This window comes from Muntiacus reevesi, chromosome 13 (assembly GCF_963930625.1).
Source record: "Muntiacus reevesi chromosome 13, mMunRee1.1, whole genome shotgun sequence".
NCBI classification, from domain to species: domain Eukaryota; kingdom Metazoa; phylum Chordata; class Mammalia; order Artiodactyla; family Cervidae; genus Muntiacus; species Muntiacus reevesi.
Genome location: NC_089261.1, coordinates 46,656,048 through 46,674,531, shown reverse-complemented (window position 1 = coordinate 46,674,531; position 18,484 = coordinate 46,656,048). Strand labels below are relative to the sequence as shown.

The following is an 18,484-nucleotide window of genomic DNA, read 5'->3' as shown; positions in this document are numbered from 1 at the left end:
GAATCACTCACAAAAATCAGCACATTTCTTAAAAAGCCTGCATTTAAACTTTACTCTCAAGTGAATGCTACATCTTTAAAACTACTTACAGGAAATATATTTTGTTTCTTTTACTTAATTAGTGTTAGTCGCCTAGTCCTGTCCGACTCTTTGCAACCTCAGGGACTGTAACCTGCCAGTTTCCTCTGTCCATGGGATTCTCCAGGCAAGAATACTGGAGGGGATCTTCCCAGCCCAGGTATCGAACCCCGGTCTCCTGCATTGCAGGCAAACTTATTACTGTTTGAGCTACAGGGAAGACCTTTTCTTTTACTTGATTGACCTAAAAAAATTCAGTACAATGATGATGAACAATTAAGGTAAATTTTCTACCCTCATTTTATTTTGCTTTGTAATCTCTAAGTCTCCAACTCTAGTCAATGACAAAGTCCACCAGACAAAAACAAGTACAGGGGACCTATTAGAGAACATTTACCTGAACAATGGTAAATGAATATCATAAGAGAAACTTGTTCTGAGAAATAGTATACTTCTTTTAATCATCCACTATGAGAAATAAGACATTATTAGATTCCTTATATTCAATGGTAATGTGCATTTAAACATACAGTATTGAAATATCATCAAATAGGAGACGTCATGAAACTAAAGCACGTTAAGACTAGTGAAAAGGAGCCTTTCCTATGCTAATGTAGGCTAGTTCCATACCATAAAGTGAATACATTATATTTTCTTTCAAATTACATTTTGAATATGCTAATATACACACAATATGACAGTTGCAAGTATTAAAAATTCTATTTTCTAAAAACTGGACATCATTATAGTAAAATCAAATAATGTGTGTGTATGTGAAGTTGCTGCAGCCGTGTCTGATTCTGTGCGATTTTGTGGATTATAGGCCGTCAGGTTCCTCTGTCCAAGGGGTTCTCCAGGCAAGGACACTGGAGTGGTTTGCCATGCCCTCCTTCAAGAGGATCTTCCTGACCCAGGGATCAAACCTGCATCTCTTTATGTAACCTGCCCACTGGCTGACAGATTCTTTATCACTAGCACCACCCAGGAAGCCCAAATCAAATAATAATGATGATCAAATAAAACAATCTTATGATTTACAATTCAGTGGCTTAAGGAGGGACTAGTAAAGCTCAATAAGGTCTAACAGGATTATCTGTTACCTGTATTCAAGCTGTACAATTTGTACATGCTCTGGACTCCAAGCAAAAAATCATCCTGAGATGTTTATATCATATTATAGATTTTGTTTAGTGAAGCTTTCTATAAAGTTTGTAGAAAGAGTACATTTTTTGACTATTTATAAATAGTAAGTATTTTAGATTTTGCACTTCTGTGGTCTCTGTCTCAGCTACTCAACTTGCTAATACAATGAGAAGGCACTCCTAGACAATATATAAATGAATAAGTGTTCAATAAGTAAATGAATAAATGCATTAAATTAACCTTTATTTACAAAAATAGGCAGTGGGCCAGATTTAAACTGAGAACTTTGGCCAATTCCTGTTCTGAATAAATCCATTCAATACAGTCCAAAAAATTAATACAAGATACATAAATGGCAACTACCAACTGAATTATATATAAAACAACTAGTCAGATAATAAAATTTATTTCTCTTTTGCAACTTGGTTGATTGTCAAAGAAAAAGTTCACCATGTATAGTCTGTCTCACTCAAAATAAAACTAACCTTACATAAACATTTAGAATATTGGTATAATGAGTCTTTTTGAAACAGTAAAAATGGCAGGGGATCCATTAGTGTTATGTTTAAGCTTTTACTAGACTTATCCTGGAGTGTGAAGAAACAAAGCTGATTAAGGAGAGGAGTCAAGTACAAAAAAAAAAAAAGAAAGAAAGAAAGAAAAAAAAAATGAGATGACTTGGACTAGCTTAACTGTTGTTTACTGAGTTTTAAGCTTAAGGAAGATCTCTCATGTTGATTTAAACTATGATCTAAAGTGCAGTACAGTACTGTATATAAAATGGATAAACAACAAGGAACTTCTGTATAGCACAGGGAACTATATCAAATATCTTGTAATAACCTATAATGGAAAAAAATTTGAAAAAGAATATATATATATATATATATATATATATATATAGGGCTTCCCTGGTGGCGCAGATGGTAAATAATCCTCCTGCAATGTGAGAGACCTGTATTCGATTCCTTGGTTGGGAAGATCTCCCTGAGAAGGGAACAGCTACCCACTCCAGTAATCTAGCCTGGAGAATTCCATGGACAGAGGAACCTGGCAGGCTACAGTCCAGGGAGTCGCAAAGAGTCGGACATGACTGAGCAACTTTCACTTTGCCTCCCTGTGACTCAGCTGGTAAAGAATCCGCCTGCAGTGTGGGAAATCTGGGTTTGATCCCTGGGTTGGGAAGATCTCCTGGAGAAGGGAAAGGCTACCAACTTCAGTATCTTGGATTGGAGAATTCCATAGACTCTATAGTTCATGGGGTCGCCAAGAATGAGCAACTTTCACTTTCAAACATATATATGTACATATAACTGAATCACTTTGCTATACACCTGAAATATTGTAAATCAAATAAAAAAAAAATTTTTTTTTAAGTGCAGCACTTGCAGCCCCCAAAAGCAAAGACAGAGTTTGGGCCAATGACAGTGGTTATAAACTAAAATATAAATCTGAGAGAAGAGGGAACCAAAGGGAAGAAGCCCCAAATTCTATATATAAACACTTCTGAATCTCTGACTTACCTATGAACTGTGCATACTGGAGACAGACTTTAGATAGAGAGAAAAGAACTAACCTGGGATTCGTTAGTTTCCTAAGAGAGAATTTTCATTTGAATATGACAAAGTTAAACGCCTCCTAAGATGTACAAACCAAAAAGTCAACAATATTTGGATGAAGGTCACTTTCACAATGTTCAGGATGTAATCCAATTACTCTACATACAAAGACTAAGAAGGCATGACATATCCCATAAAAATAATGATTGATTTATGGAACAAATAAGCAAAATATTGGTAAGATATGGGGATTTGAACAGCACCACTAATCACCTATTTGATTTTTATACAAATCTATACCGACAACAGCAAAAAAGTAAATCCCAAGACAATCAGGAAATGAAGGGTAGAAATCAATAAAATAGAAAACAGATAACTACTAGAACATCTCTACACAGATCATTTATTTTGTTAAAAGTTGTAAAGATTAACATATTTTATGAATTTCTAAGTTGACTGATCAAGAAAAGGGACAGTAAGAACACAAATTACCACTATTAATAATTAAAGGATGGTTATCAGTACAAACAGCACAGTTCGGGTAAATTCCATCTCTCAGTCTTGTCTGACTCTTTGCAACCCCATTGACTGCAGAATGTCAGGCTTCCCTATCTATCACCAACACCTGGAGCTTGCAGAATCTCATGCCCATTGAGTCAGTGATGCCATCCAGTCATCCTCTGTTGTCCCCTTCTTCTCCTGCCTTTAATCTTTCCCAGCATCAGAATCTTTTCAAATGAGTCAGTTCCTCACAACAGGTGGCCAAAGTATTGGAGCTTGAGCATCAGTCCTTCCAATGAATATTCAGCAGTGATTTCCTTTAGGATTGACTGGTTTGATCTCCTTGATGTCCAAGGGACTCTCAGGAGTCTTCTCCAACACCACAGTTCAAAAGCATCAATTCTTCAGTGCTCAGCTTTCTTTACAGTCCAACTCTCACATCCACACATGACTACTGGAAAAACCACAGCTTTGACTAGATTGACCTTTGTTGGTAAAGTAATGTCTCTGCTTTTTAAAATGCTGTCTAGGTTGGTCATAGTTTTTCTTCCAAGGAGCAAGCATCTTTTAAATTTCATGGCTGCAGTCATCATCAGCAGTGATTTGGGAGCCCAAGAAAATAAAGTCTGTCACTGTTACCATTGTTTCCCCATCTATTTGCCATGAAGTGATGGAACCAGATGCCATGGTCTTAGTTTTTTGAATGTTGAGTTTTTAGCCAGCTTTTTCACTCTCCTCTTTCACCTTCATCAAGAGGCTCCTTAGTTCCTCTCCATTTTCTGCTGTAAGGGTGGTATCATCTGTATATATGAGGTTATTGATATTTCTCCCAGCAATCTTGATTCCAGATTGTGGTTCATCCAGCCTGGCGTTTCTCATGATGTACTCTGCACATAAGTTAAATAAGCAGAGTGGCAATATAGAGCCTTGAAGTACTCCTTTCCCAATTTGGAACCAGTCCCTTGTTCTGTGTTGTGTTCTAACTGTTGATTCTTGACCTGCATACAAATTTCTCAAGAAGCAGGTAAAGTGATCTGGTATTCCCATCTCTTGAAGAATTTTCCACAATTTGTTGTTATCCACACAGTCAAAAGCTGTGGCATAATCAATGAAGCAGAAGCAGCTGTTTTTTCTTTTTTTAATTCTCTTACACTTTCTATGATCCAACAGATGTTTTCAATTTGATCTCTGGTTCCTCTGCTTTTTCTAAGTCCAGCTTGACCATCTGGAAGTTCTCAGTTCATGTACTGTTAAAGCCTAGGTTGGAGAATTTTGAGCATTATTTTGCTAGCATGTGAGATGAGTGCAATTCTGCAGTAGTTTGAACATTCTTTGGCATTGCCTTTCTTTGGGATTGGAATGAAAACTGACCTTTTCCAATCCTGTGGCCACTGCTGAGTTTTCCAAATTTGCTGGCATATTGAATGGAGCACTTTAACTGTATCATCTTTTAGGATTTGAAAGTGCTTAACTGGAATTACATCACCTCCACTAGTTTTGTTCATAGTGATGCTTCCTAGGGACCACTTGACTTCACACTCCGGGTATCTAGCTGTAGGTGATTACACCATCATGATTATCTGGTTCATTAAGATCTTTTTTGTATAGTTCTTCACGTATTCTTGCCACTTCTGCTTAATATCTTCTGCCTCCGTTGGGTCTATACAAGTAGTACAGGTACATACAAGTAATACTGGTACATACAGAATAAGAAAATATTATGAACAGTTTTTTGTCAACAACTACAACAATTTAAACCAAATAGACAATTTTCTTGTAAAACATAACTTACTGAAATGTACAGGAAACAAAGGACAACATTTGAACAACTATGTGTCTAGTATATAAATTGAACCCATTCTCATAAACTTTCCAATAAGAAAACTCTAAGACCAGATGATATCACTAGTCAATTCTTTTAAGCATTTAAGGAAGAAATAGCACAATCTTACACAAATTCTTTCACAATATAGAGGAGAAGGGGGGTAATTTCAAAATAAAAGTATATATTAGAACAAAATAATAACTGAAAGCTAATATATGTCTATAAACCTACATGACTTGACTAATAGTATTTTAGAAAATCAGATCCAGCAATATATAAAAGGGTAATGTGTTGCAGCCAATAAATTTTGTCACAGGAATGTAAGATTGATCGAAATTTACAAAATCAAATGATGTAGCACATTTTGTAAAAAAGGAAAAGTACAAATTAAGTTTTAGTAAATGATAAAGAGCATTTGATAAAATTCAACATTCCTTCAAAATTAAAACTTGCAGCAATTTAGTAATAAGAGGAAATTCACTCTACCTGAAAAAGGACATTCGTGAAAAACCTAAGGCTAACTTCACATTTGACAGATTTGCAGATTTGAATGCCTTCTTTGTAGTAGGGAACAAGAAAAAAAGTATCCATTCTCATCACATCTACAGGGTTCTTGGCCACTGCAGAAAGCTAGAAATAAAGACATAAAGATAAGAGAGTACAAGAATACCTATTTGCAGGAGGCATGTTGCTCACATACAATATCACCAGAAATCTACAGTATAATTAACAGAACTAATCAATGAATTCAGTAAAAAATCAAAATTCATAATTATGAAATAGAAAGTAATGATCTTTTTTATAGTATCAACAGTTTTTTTTAAAAAGAAATTTGTTGAGTGCTTAGGTACATAAAGAATTTAGAAATAAACTTAACAAAACACATGCCAAGACCTCTACACTTAATGAAGATTTGAATAAATAGTAAGAAAATTCATGTCATGGACTGAGAGACTCCATATTGCCAAGATGTTAGTTCCTCTCCAATTGATACACAGATTCCACACAAAGTCAAATCAAATCTCAGCAAGTTTTCTGTAGTAACTGACAACTTGATTCTAAAATGTGTGGAAAAACAAAGAACCTAGAATACTGAAAGCCATTTTGAAAAACAAAGTGGGAGTATTTAGACTACCACTTTTCAAACCTCATTTTCATGTCAATGTATGGCAAAAGCCACTACAATATTGTAAAGTAATTAACCTCCAACTAATAAAAATAAATGAAAAAAAATAATAAAGATACAATGATCAAGACAATGCAGCTTTGGCATAAGAATCAAACTACACATTAATAAAACAAAATAGCCCAGAAATAGACCCACATTTATATTACTTAATTTTCAACTTAAGTTTCAGAGAAAAGTGGCAGAGCAAAAAAAGACTTTCAACAAATATTACTAGAATTTCTGGATATGTATATAAGCATTAGGATAGTAACCCTGATGCCTACCTTGCATTCTATAAAACTTTTAGATTTAGATGGAACATAAACATGTATATAAAACTTAAAACTATCAAGGAAACATGAATATGCTTCCTTGACTTGGATGGTTTGGTAAGTATTTCCTTGATAACTCACAGAAATATTAATAAATTATATTAAAATTATAAAATATATTGATTAAAATTTATAACCTATAGAATAAAACATAAAGAAAATAGATAGTCCAAGTGAAAGTACTTACAAAAAACATTTTTTGACAAAATACTGGTATCTAAGTATCATGTGATTGTTTAGTTGCTAATTCATGTCCAAATCCTTGGTGACCCCGTGGACTGTAAACCGCCAGGCTCCTCTGTCCATGGGAGTTCCCAGGCAAGAACACTGGAGTGGGTTGCCCTTTCCTTCTCCAGGGCATCTTCGTGACTCAAGGATTGAACCTGTGTCTTCTGCATCTCCTGCAATGGCAGACAGATTCTTTACCACTGCGCCATCTGGGGAGCCCTCTAAGTATTCTAGGATACTAGAAAGGATAACTATTAATACATCTCAATAGTAAAAGTAGCAAACAGTCCAGTAATAAAAATGGGCAAAATCTTTGAATAAACACTTTGCATAAGAAGATATGAAAACAACCAACAGCAAAAAGAAAAGGTGTCGACAGTATCATGAGACTTCAATAAAATGCAAATAAAAACCACAACAAGCTACTGCTAAACATCCACTCAAAGTGACTAAAACAAAATAGGCACGCAACATCAAACAGTGACAAATATGTAGAATAACCAGGAGTTCCATACATTGTTGGTGGAATTTCAAAATCCTGTACCATGAAATGGCAACCCACTCCAGTATTCTTGCCTGGAAAATCCCATGGGCAGAGAAGCTTAGTGGGCTACTGTCTATGGGGTCACAAGAGTCAGACACAACTGAGCAAATAAACCACGACAACCATGCTGCTACTCATCAATTCTAATCCTAGACATTTATCCAAAAGAAATTAAAGTGTCATAAAAATTTGTATGAGAATTTTCATATTAGCTCTTTCATAACAGTAAAGAACTGGAAACAGCTGCCACATCCACAAATAAAAAAACTAATAAACTATATTATATTCACAAATGATACATTTTTATTCAGCAATGAAAAGAGAATAAACTACCTGTACACTCAACAATATGAATAAACTTTGAAAGCTTTATAATAAATGAAAAATGTCTATTAAGAATGTACATACTGCATGATTACTCTATTAACTTCTAGAAGAGGTTAACTGAATATACAGTGGAATACAACCATAGCAGTTTTTATTTGAGGATGTGACAGTGATTGACCAGGAAAGGACAAGAGGCAACTTCTGGGGAGTGGTGATGACGATATTATGCATTACTAGAGAGTTACGTTATCGACAGGAATGGCAAGATTCGGAGAATGTGCATTAAAAATGAGTGGATTCCATTTTATATATATTTTACATTATAACAAAACCTAAACCAAGATTAAAGTCTAGTTAATAATACATAAGCTGACATCTTAAGGGGAAAGTATCTACAATGTTCATTTTCAAATGCACCAGGAAAAATGTAAATTTGGCCAATGGAGGGATACAGACATGAATACATGGATAAATATATGACAAATCAAATGTAGTATAATGATAATGGCAGAACTTAGATGATATGTATATACAGCAACTCAATAAAATTTTTTTGAATGAAAAATTTTATAATTTCACTATACAAAATGCAATTATTCAAAATACAATAAAATGTTAAATTACTGAGACTTTTTTTTATGATTTCAGTTTGTTCTATCAACCTAAGATTTTGTCCTACTTCAAAAATTGTTAGACTGAGCGTGTTGGGAGATGTTGAATTAATAACAGAGTAGTAGAACCTGCTGTGCAATGGCTCCAGCAAGACATTTTGTGGCTGTAGCTTATTTTTGTTTTTATGGCAAGAAACACAGCATGAAGTCTCATTTGTACACAGGAAAAGTCAGTAGATATTTATTGTCCTGTGTAACCAAATCATTCATGATTTGATGAAAGTTATATCACTCCTCTCACCTATTGGTACGTATTGGTATATGGAAGATAGGATGTATTTGAATATGCTTTAGGAATTTCACTGAGACACACTGCAACTGTTCTCCTTTGACAATTCATTTTATCAGAACATTTTGAAAGGTAGAGATGATCCCACCTGAAGTTTACCTCTGGCTTGAAAATACATGAAGGATTCTAAAGGAAAAGTTTCCCTAAATGAAGCTGCAATCTGGGCTAGTAATATCACACCAAGAGCTTACAGTTTTGTGAGTATCCTAGTCTCATGCACAGTACAGGACAGGTCCAGAAATATCTCCAAATAAAATGCCCTACTTTAATGATAAAGTATATAAAGGTGAACTAAAATTGTTCAAACTTTGGAACATGGTATCAACTTGCAAAAATGAAATGAAGTGGACATGTGAAGTTTGTGTAAGGATTCTTTAGGAAGGCTGTTCCATGGTGACCTACTAAGGCAGCAATGAAATGATAGGTACTGGAAGACGAAGTTTTCTTTTTTTTAATTGAAGGATAATTGATTTACAGATTTTTGTTGTTTTCTGTCAAACCTCAATGTGAATCAGCCATAGGTATACATACATCCTCTCCCTTTTGAAACTCCCTCCCATCTTCCTCCCCATCCCTCCCCTCCAGGTTGATACAGGGCCCCTGTTTGAGTTCCCTGAGCCATTCAGCAAATTCCCTTTGGCTACCTATATTTTACATATGGTAGTGTAAGTTTCCATGTTTCTCTCTGCATACATCTCACCCTCTCCTTCCCTCTCCCCATGTCTATTCTCTATGGAAGACAGAGATTTTTAAAATAATTTACCTGCTTTATATCTGTTGTCAGAAAGATGCATCAAGAATTTGACAATCAAATTCTTGATTTTCTGATCCTTTAGAGTTGAGCCTACACAAGTGAGGCTGTATCCCATGATCTATAAATAAGTTATGAAAAAATTTAAGACCATGTAATAGACAAACATTAAGCAATTCCGGGAACATTTCAGTGTCCTAGGAATTTTTCCCTCATAATCACAGGACTTCAAGCTATTTTCCAACGCAGAAATTTTGAAGCTTGAAGTTCTATCTGAGAAATTGGGTGAAACTTTTTCTTCCATATTCATAATGTTCACTTCAAGGAAATTGTAAGGCTACAAAGAAAAGGTAACCACAGAATCTTCATGAATGACAGTAGTTTTATTCCTCCTTATTTGTTGCCTAATCATATCTGCCTGGCTAATGAAGAGCTAAGAGGGTTATCTGGTTTAAGTTTGGGGGTATCATCCCATCTCTCTCCTATTTCTCCAATTTTCTCCATATACAAGTGCACATTTGTTTCAAGTAATGATAGCCTCTTACTAAAATAAATATGAGTAATGTAATTTCCAAATTCAACTAATAATTATAAATCAATACTGTTATCCATCTAGAGAGTTCCCTACTTCTATTGGTTACTTATTTTGCCAAATAAATATTTGCTTTCAAATATCTTTTCTAACACAGAGAATTTAAATTAAATAACACGAGTTAAAATCACAGTTTGAGTATTGAAATGGAAAAGGATAAAAGAGACTTTTCTTTTAATACATTTTTCTTCTCTAAGAGAAGTCCCTCCTGAGGTTTCAGAAGCTCCATATTGTCTAGTATTTGTAAACAAATGGGAATTAAATGCCAGATCCATGCCACATTATATTAGCTGAAACTAAATTCAGTTTAATTTTTTTCAAATTGAGTTCAGTCTTTGTGACCCTTTGTCCTTCAGTTTTAACAAGGAGAAGAGAGTTCATTTAGAGCAAAAAACTTCAGAGAAACTTAAGAGCATCAGAAAAACAACAGACCCCTGTATCCATTGAGCCAATATACTAAGTCAGACTGATCTAAGCTGATAGCTTTATAATAGCTTGTTTGCTGAATTTCAATTGAATTAAAAAAATCTATGCATAATATATCTTCACAGCTGAGATAGCTAATTTATATGAGAGTTGTAATGTGGTTTTCTTGGATATTGTGAAAAAAAATTGTTCGACCAAGTTCCAAGTCCAAAAATAGCAAATGGTGTTTCTATAATCACAATTAAAAGAGCAAGACATAAAACATATCATGTTCCATTAAAAAGTTATACATTAACCATAAGAATATGGCATGAGTTTCATGACCTACTAACCCTATGCTTACTTGTTAGGATTTTGATTGTTAAAATGAGCGATATTTAGTATATTAATATCCCAACTTGTATTATCATGAAGTTAGACTACATATACGTATGTGTGTGTATGTGTGTGTGTGTGCAACATATATTACCAATATTAAATAAGATCACTACTTAATTAACTGAGTTTAAGGAGTGGCTATATTGAAAGCCTGAGAGGTTAAGTGGAGATAAAGGAAGCTATAGTAGTGAGACTTACTAGAGATTCAAACGTGATAAAATTGTTGAACACAAATCAAATAATATTAAGACTAAGGAGCCTCTGAAGCATGTATCTTGAGATGTTATCAACAACCCAGTGCATATAATTATTTTAGCCAAATCTCAACATAAAATATTTTTTTCCAGTAGACTGTAGGAAATGGTACTTCAGTCTTTTTTTTTTCTAACATTCTTGACTGAAATTGGTGCTCTTTTGTAGAGGACAGCAGTTTTGTTACCTAGATTTATGTGATTTTGTGTTAAAAATAAGTATAGGTCTTGGGTTACTACTATGATAAGTAGAACTCTGTTTAGTTGCTAAGTCGTGTCCGACTCTTTGTGACCCCATGGACTGTAGCCCGCCAGGTTCCTCTGGGGTTCTCCAGGCAAGAATAGTGGAGTGGGCTGCCATTTCCTTCTCCAAAGTAGAATTTTACATCTGATAATTTATAAGATACTTGATTGCTCCAAGTCTCATTATTTTCTGACCAGATTGAATGTGGACCAATTCTGCTAGCAGTGAATTGCTCTTCTGGTAACATTCTGGATCAGCACACCCATCCCACTACCCACTCCCCTTAACATCTTTAAATTATATGAAATTTGTGCTAGATAATTTCAGTTTTTCCTGATACCGAGTTCCACATTCTTTCTCTGTAACGGAACCCTTCTACCTAGATGATGGTGGTCATGTGACCATGTTCTAGGTAAAGATATATAATCAGAACTGTTGAGTATGAAATTTAGAAAGTGTTCTTAAAGGGAGGCACTTGTTTTCTTCTTCCTCTTCTTATTTAATCTTTCTTTTGTGCTTCTTTTTACAGAAGAGGTATGAGGACAGAAGTTCAAGAAGCTGTGTTGGCTAGATCATAGAAGCCATCTACGATCTCACGGTTTCGGAGTCAGGAATTTGGGCATGGTTTAAGTTAGCCCTCTGCTCAGGGTCTCAGAAGACTGTAATCAAGGTGTCAGCTGGGACTGTGGGCTCCTCTGATGCTTGAGATCCCCTCTGAAGATTATGTGTTATTGGCAAGATTCCATTCCTGGCAGGTGCAGGACTGAGGCGCTCAATCCCTAAAGGCTGCTGCTATTCCATACTGTGTGAGCCCTTCTCTACAATATGCCAGTTCACTCCTTCGAGGATACCAGGAGACTGTCTCTGCTCTTTTAAGTCTATAACTTAGGGAAAGTCTGGGATCTCTTTCAAAGGGCTCACCTAATTGTCAGACCCAAAAAGGATGTTTCCTTTTGTTAACTCAAAGTCAACTGATAAGAACTGCAATTGCAGTTCTTACCTTTTCCATATTCTAATGGTTAGAATAATGTCATGGTTTCTGCCTACACAAGAAAACTATATAGGATGTGTACTCTAATGGGCAAGATTTGAGGGATCATGATAGAATTCAGTCTACCACACTGACAATTTTGGAAAGCCACAAAGTAAATTATTAAAATAGTTCATGGCTGCTGAAACCTGGCTTTCTCCTACACATGAAATTATATATCATACTTATACTGCTGATCTTCATGTTTTGAACATTTGCAGTCAATTGCTAATTCTAATTCTAATTGCTAATTCTAGCAAATACAGTGATCATTCTCCCTCTTTGTTACAGAGAGTAGACAATACCCCCCACACAGCTGTTCATTTGTGGCTCTTTATTTTCTCCTGGTCCCTCTTACTCTGTTCATCTTGAGTTCTCCTCCCTATGACTCTGTTAGCTGTTTGTTGGATAACTCATCTAAGTTGGATAATTCATATCTTTTCCTCTCTTGGCTGTGGAACTAATTTCTAGCTTGGAATTGGCTTTATGAAACTATTTTATAATTTGTTTTGTCTTGGCTTTAAGTCATGGAAAATTGGCGTTTTGCCATAAATATTTAGGAAAAATAATATTTATATTAGGTTTCCCCTATCCCACTTCAGTTTGCTTTTTCTTGCTTTATTTCCTATCGGTAAAGAATAAGATTATTGGCCACAATATATGTAAGACATGGATTTAGAATATTATTTGGGGAGAGAGAGTTCTGGCTTATCTTTCTTTTCAGTACTTCTAGAATAGTGCACTGTTTAATTCACAAAGAGTAAAATGAAAATTAAACATTATAGAAGATAAGATTAAGCTGAGAATTTCTTAATTTACTAGAAGATTTTTGCACACCTTTCTAAAAAGATGGGAAAAGATGGGCAGTCTCCCTATTTATCCTTCCTCCATTGCCTCTGCTGGGGCTTTCTGATTATACAGTTTTGAGTCCCTCAGTTTATCAGGGACCTTAACTGTGAACTCAATTTCCAGATATTTCAGAATGTATCATTATGAACACTGTCTCTAAGAAATTCTCATTCATGAGCTTGAATTTCTCTAAAAGTCATAGTACATAAGTGGGCACCAGCTTTGAATTTGAAAAGTGTAAGTAAATATATGGTTAAGGCAATCTCACAAACTGATATGGACACACATCATTCTACTGTTTCTATTAGCTTCCACAGACTTAGATAGTCAGCAATATTCTCAGGAAATTACCTATCACATTTCCTTATAAATGAAAGGTACATATACATTTGGCTGGAAAGAAGCAGGAAATAAGATTTGGGAAAATTTGAGAGATGTCTCCTAACCTTCCCGCTCCCCCCAAAAATCATGAAACAATACTTTCGGAAAATGATATTAAAAATACTCTGTGCTTAGAAACCAAGAGAAATTTGAATTCCTCAGTGAATTCATGTCAGATGAGTTCTTATACTCTATCAAATACAAACACTGAGATACGAGTAAGTTTTCCTTAAACATTACATTCATTCAAAATTTTTCTTCTTCAGTTAGCTTACATGAATATTAATTTCAAAGTTTCCTTTCATGTAACTTCTACATAAATTTAAATGAAATTTCAAAGATAAGGCAAAGTCTAGAAATTTATAATAATGCAAAACCAAAAATATATGAATTAAACACATTCAAGATTAAATATACTTGGGAATTCTGGATGTATCTAATAATTTTATGGGATCAATAAAATTGAAGGTATCTGGGCATTTTCTTTATTTTTAACTATTACATATGTATTATCCATGGAGCTTTTAAAATATACTAGCTCTGTTGCACAGCTTCACCAATTACATCTGTTAGGATTTCAACAAGAAAGCATGATCAAAAAAAAAAAAAAGAAAGAAAGCATGATCACTAATAGATATTAGAAAATCAAGAAGTTACTATTACAAAAGTTAGTTGCTACACAATTGTTGGGGGAATTGAAGAATTAAAAGGACTAGAAAGGAGAAGGAAAAAGTCACCATTAGCCTTGATGTAGATGAAATAGTCACGGCTGGCAGGAGGCTGCTAGGGTAGAATCACAAAGTGGGCACAGTGGATGACCATGGGAAGTTGTTGGCTCTGCATTGCTGCTGTCTGTCTGAGCTGATAGCTCAGCATCTAGTTGCTCAGTAGGCTCAGAATTTGATGACAAGAGCTGGGCAAGTAGCAAATTAAGAACAAGCTAGAATTCTGCATCTATCCCTTACTGCTTCAACCAATGACAACTTTCAAAGTACAATGGCTTTTATTTCACCTTTCCCCCAACTTTGAACAAATACCTCTTGCGACCAGTCATAACCTGAGATCATACAAGGAAGAAAATTCTGGAAAGTATCATGCATTTCCAGCTTAAATTGACACAATACAAGACTATCAACTAACCCTGTTTCATCTTCTTAGGGTGAAAACCTCCTTGATTTCACTTGCATGGTGAACTTTTGGAAATCAACTTCTCTGACTCTGGTTGCACAAATGAGGAAATAAAGTGCCTGAGAGGTTAAGTCAATTTCCCAAGGACACACAGAGAGTTAATGTGTTTTTTAAAAGTTCATTATTTTAACTCCCAGGGCAAGCTACTTCCTTTACTAACATGACAATGATAGCTTTCTTCACTTAGGGAAGGGAGTTTACATTGTGTCATTGTAAAAATGGTGGAGAGAAAAAATAGTAGTAAATAAGGTAATTTGCAGACACATGGAGATAAATTCTATAAAAATTTTATTAACTACTCTATCTTCTAGAAGAAAAAGTTAAATATCCTCTTTTCTTCTGTCAAGTTTCCATTTATAACAGACCATTACTAGAACTTTCTTTTAAGTCATTTTAAGGTATCTCATCATTTTATATTATCCTTGTCCATATTGTACTCCATGAATTATTAAAGATTAATGCACCTATATTTTGAATGACCAGTCATGCCTGATGGTTTTTAAATATCAAGCCGTTCTTTTCTCCTGGTGTAATGATAAATTTACATTATAATTAACAGCCAAAGAATTCCTTTTTATGCCATATAATGATGCCTTTCTTCAGCTTTGCTTTTCAGACAGTACATCATAAATCACAGGGGAAATATCTTTATTTTTAATATTCACATTTATGCATTTAATGAACATTATTGAATTTTTCAAGTACTTATTGGGAATGGAGTTGAAATATTTGTGCACTATTATTTTATTTCAGTCTTAGAGAATGCAGCCTTTGGCTGATACTGGAATGTTAATAATTAGCACCTCTATTAGAAGTCAGCTCCTGGTTTTCAAGCAGCATTATGCTAGGAAGCTATGCTTCCCAAGTGAACGAAGAATTATACAGTTTTATTAAAGAGGAGCTTTTCCTTTGAATACAATTTTAAGAAAATCTTCAAAGGAACAAATTTAAAGCCTCAAATCTGAGCATGGCACTAATTAGTGTGTAACAATGATTTAGGCAGAAAGCACCAGGCCTTGTTAATTTTCCAGGCCCATTCTGTAGTCTCTTTGCTGTATATTTCTTTTGATGAGTCAATTTCATCTAGGTGCAGCTTTTTATAGTTTAACTACTGTCATAACACTTCTGAAGTTTTAGAAAATGGTACATACTGATGCTGAAATCTGGCAATTATCTTCTAATTCTGCATTCCAACAACTGATTTTATGGCTCAGCTTAAAATGCTTAATTAAATTTCAAGTATTTTGCATTTATAATTTTGCTATAAGTGGCATGTCTCTGAATAAAACAATGTAACTACCTATTTATTTATGTAACCTTCACACTTAGAAATAAAAATGTGCATCAATCATCAATTATAAATCAAGTTATTGAAGATTCAAGGATGTCAGGTACATAAGTTCCCTTGATCACATTTTATCTTGCAATGCCTATTAGGAGTTAGAAAAGCTTAAATATCAGCTTTGTAATTTTAAAATGTTATGTACTACAAATGCGTTATCAGAATAAATTGTTTTCTTCATTTAGTAAATAGTGAGGTATTGATCTGAGAATGTCGTGGGAAATTAGAAAGCAGTGACACCAGAATGGCATATAACCGTGATTTATGACTTCAGGAATATGAAGTAGGAATTGATTACTATTAGGGTCAATATCAGGATTCATCGACTGAGATATTCATTATGACTAAGGCTAAATTGAGAATCAATATTTATATGAAGAAAACATATATCTTCCTATGGATAAAAATATGCCAATATATCCTGCCATCCTGTTATCACCTATTATGAGAATTCAATCTCTGGAGCATGCTAAACATTTTGCAATTTTAAAACCATCTACTGTTGCCTCTAACTCTTGGTGTCTGCACATTAATGACAGAATATTAGATTATTTCAATCAAAAATTGGTATTTATATCAAATAAAAATGAATCATAACTACAGTCCACTTCAGAATTTTTGAGTGATCCAAACACCTTGCACAGTACCCCGAGGAAGACATTATCACAAAACCCATAGCACCAGTGCAAATAACTGTACATTCATTCCATAACAGCTGAGGAAATGGGTCCAGATCAATGAATAAATTACTAAATAAAGTAAGAAACTTTTATCTGAGTTAAACATTAAAGACATAGGCAGACAGGTTAGAAAACAAATATAATGTGTACCAATTTGAAGAACTGAGTTAATTTATAGCCCAACTTACCTAACATATTCAAGTAAAATTCTGAATAATTCCAGCCCTCTTCACAACTTGTCTCAACTTCTTTTTTTGTCCCAAAGTCTTTTCCCACGTTTCTTTGCTAGTGTTTTTTTTTTTTTTTTTTAATTCTGTTTGTGATTGTTTTCACTTTAAATTCGATCAATATGCTAGTCTTTTAAGGACTGGTCACTTGCCTTGCAGATAGAGCATATTATTTGAAACTCTAGCTAGACTTGAATATTTTATAAAATATTTACTTGGGCAGCTGTTATTAACACACACAAAACAGAGTATATGATATTATATCTGGCATACTAAAAAAAATAAGCAGCAGCAGCTACAACATAGAAGGAAAAGCGGAACAGATAAAACTAATTCTTAATGAATCTTTCTAAATTGTAGCAGTATAACCAAAAAGATTCAAGGACACCTTAGGAACTACCAGGGTTAGGAGCTAGGCAGTGAGGACACAGCTCAATGAGAAGCATTCACGGCACTCCCCTCTTGTATCAGCTGGGTACTGCATCAGACAGAAATGTGAAAACAAGTGATTGCAATAAATAGTAGGTCCCTACTATTTTACTACTAAATATAGATCAGTAAGTTGTCACATATAACTGATTTTTTAATTTATATATTTGGTGTCTTCAAAAATCCACTCAGATTATTGAGTTGACAAACAAACTCAGTAAAACTGTGTTTGTTTGTTTGTTTCTGGTTCATATCAAAATACAAAGCAGGAAAAGAAGGAACAGGAAAAAAAAAAAAACAGAATAGACTCTAGTGCTTAACATAGTATTGAATTATTGAACTGCCAGATAAGTTTGCTTCAAGGATAATATGAGTAAAACATGTTGTATTGCATTGAAACATGTATATTATCAAGGGTGAAACAGATCACCAGCCCAGGTGGGATGCATGAGACAAGTGCTCGGGCCTGGTGCACTGGGAGGACCCAGAGGGATGGGGTGGAGAGGGAGGTGGGAGGGGGGATCGGGATGGGGAATACATGTAAATCCATGGCTGATTCATGTCAATGTATGACACAAACCACTACAAATATTGTAAAGTAGTCAGCCTCCAACTAATAAAAATAAATGAAAAAAAAGCATGTTGTATTATATCAACAAAATGTGTGTGTATACATATATACAGATGTCCATACATTTATATGGAGAGAGATAGGAAGATTTAGAGATTTTAAGGAATGGGATCAAGCAATTATGGAGGTGTGGGGAGAGAGCAAATTAGCCAAGAAGGTGTGTTCAGGCTCTCTCACCCCACGTTTTGCAAATAATAACTATGTAACAGCTGAGATCATTTATAACACTGCGCGTGCATGTCACGAGGTGCCTGCTTGGTCACAGGTTACTGGGCATGGGTACACCTGTATGAGCTTCACCGTGAAAGTCCTGGCTGCTGCTGAACTGGGGCTACGATGGAGTGACATCGCGGTCATGTTATCTGAGGTCATGTTATGGCTGCATTATAGCTATGTTATGGTTATGCTGTGGCTGTCTCT

At 34.8% G+C, this 18,484-nt stretch overlaps 1 long non-coding RNA gene across 1 annotated transcript in view; it reads right to left on the bottom strand.

The window, feature by feature from the left end:
* Positions 1-18,484, bottom strand: part of LOC136146051 (uncharacterized) — a 34,264-nt gene that overhangs the window by 6,537 nt on the left and 9,243 nt on the right. The window contains exon 2 of the long non-coding RNA XR_010658888.1: positions 9,429-9,537. This is a non-coding gene — a long non-coding RNA (uncharacterized lncRNA). The remainder of the gene's footprint in view (positions 1-9,428; positions 9,538-18,484) is intronic.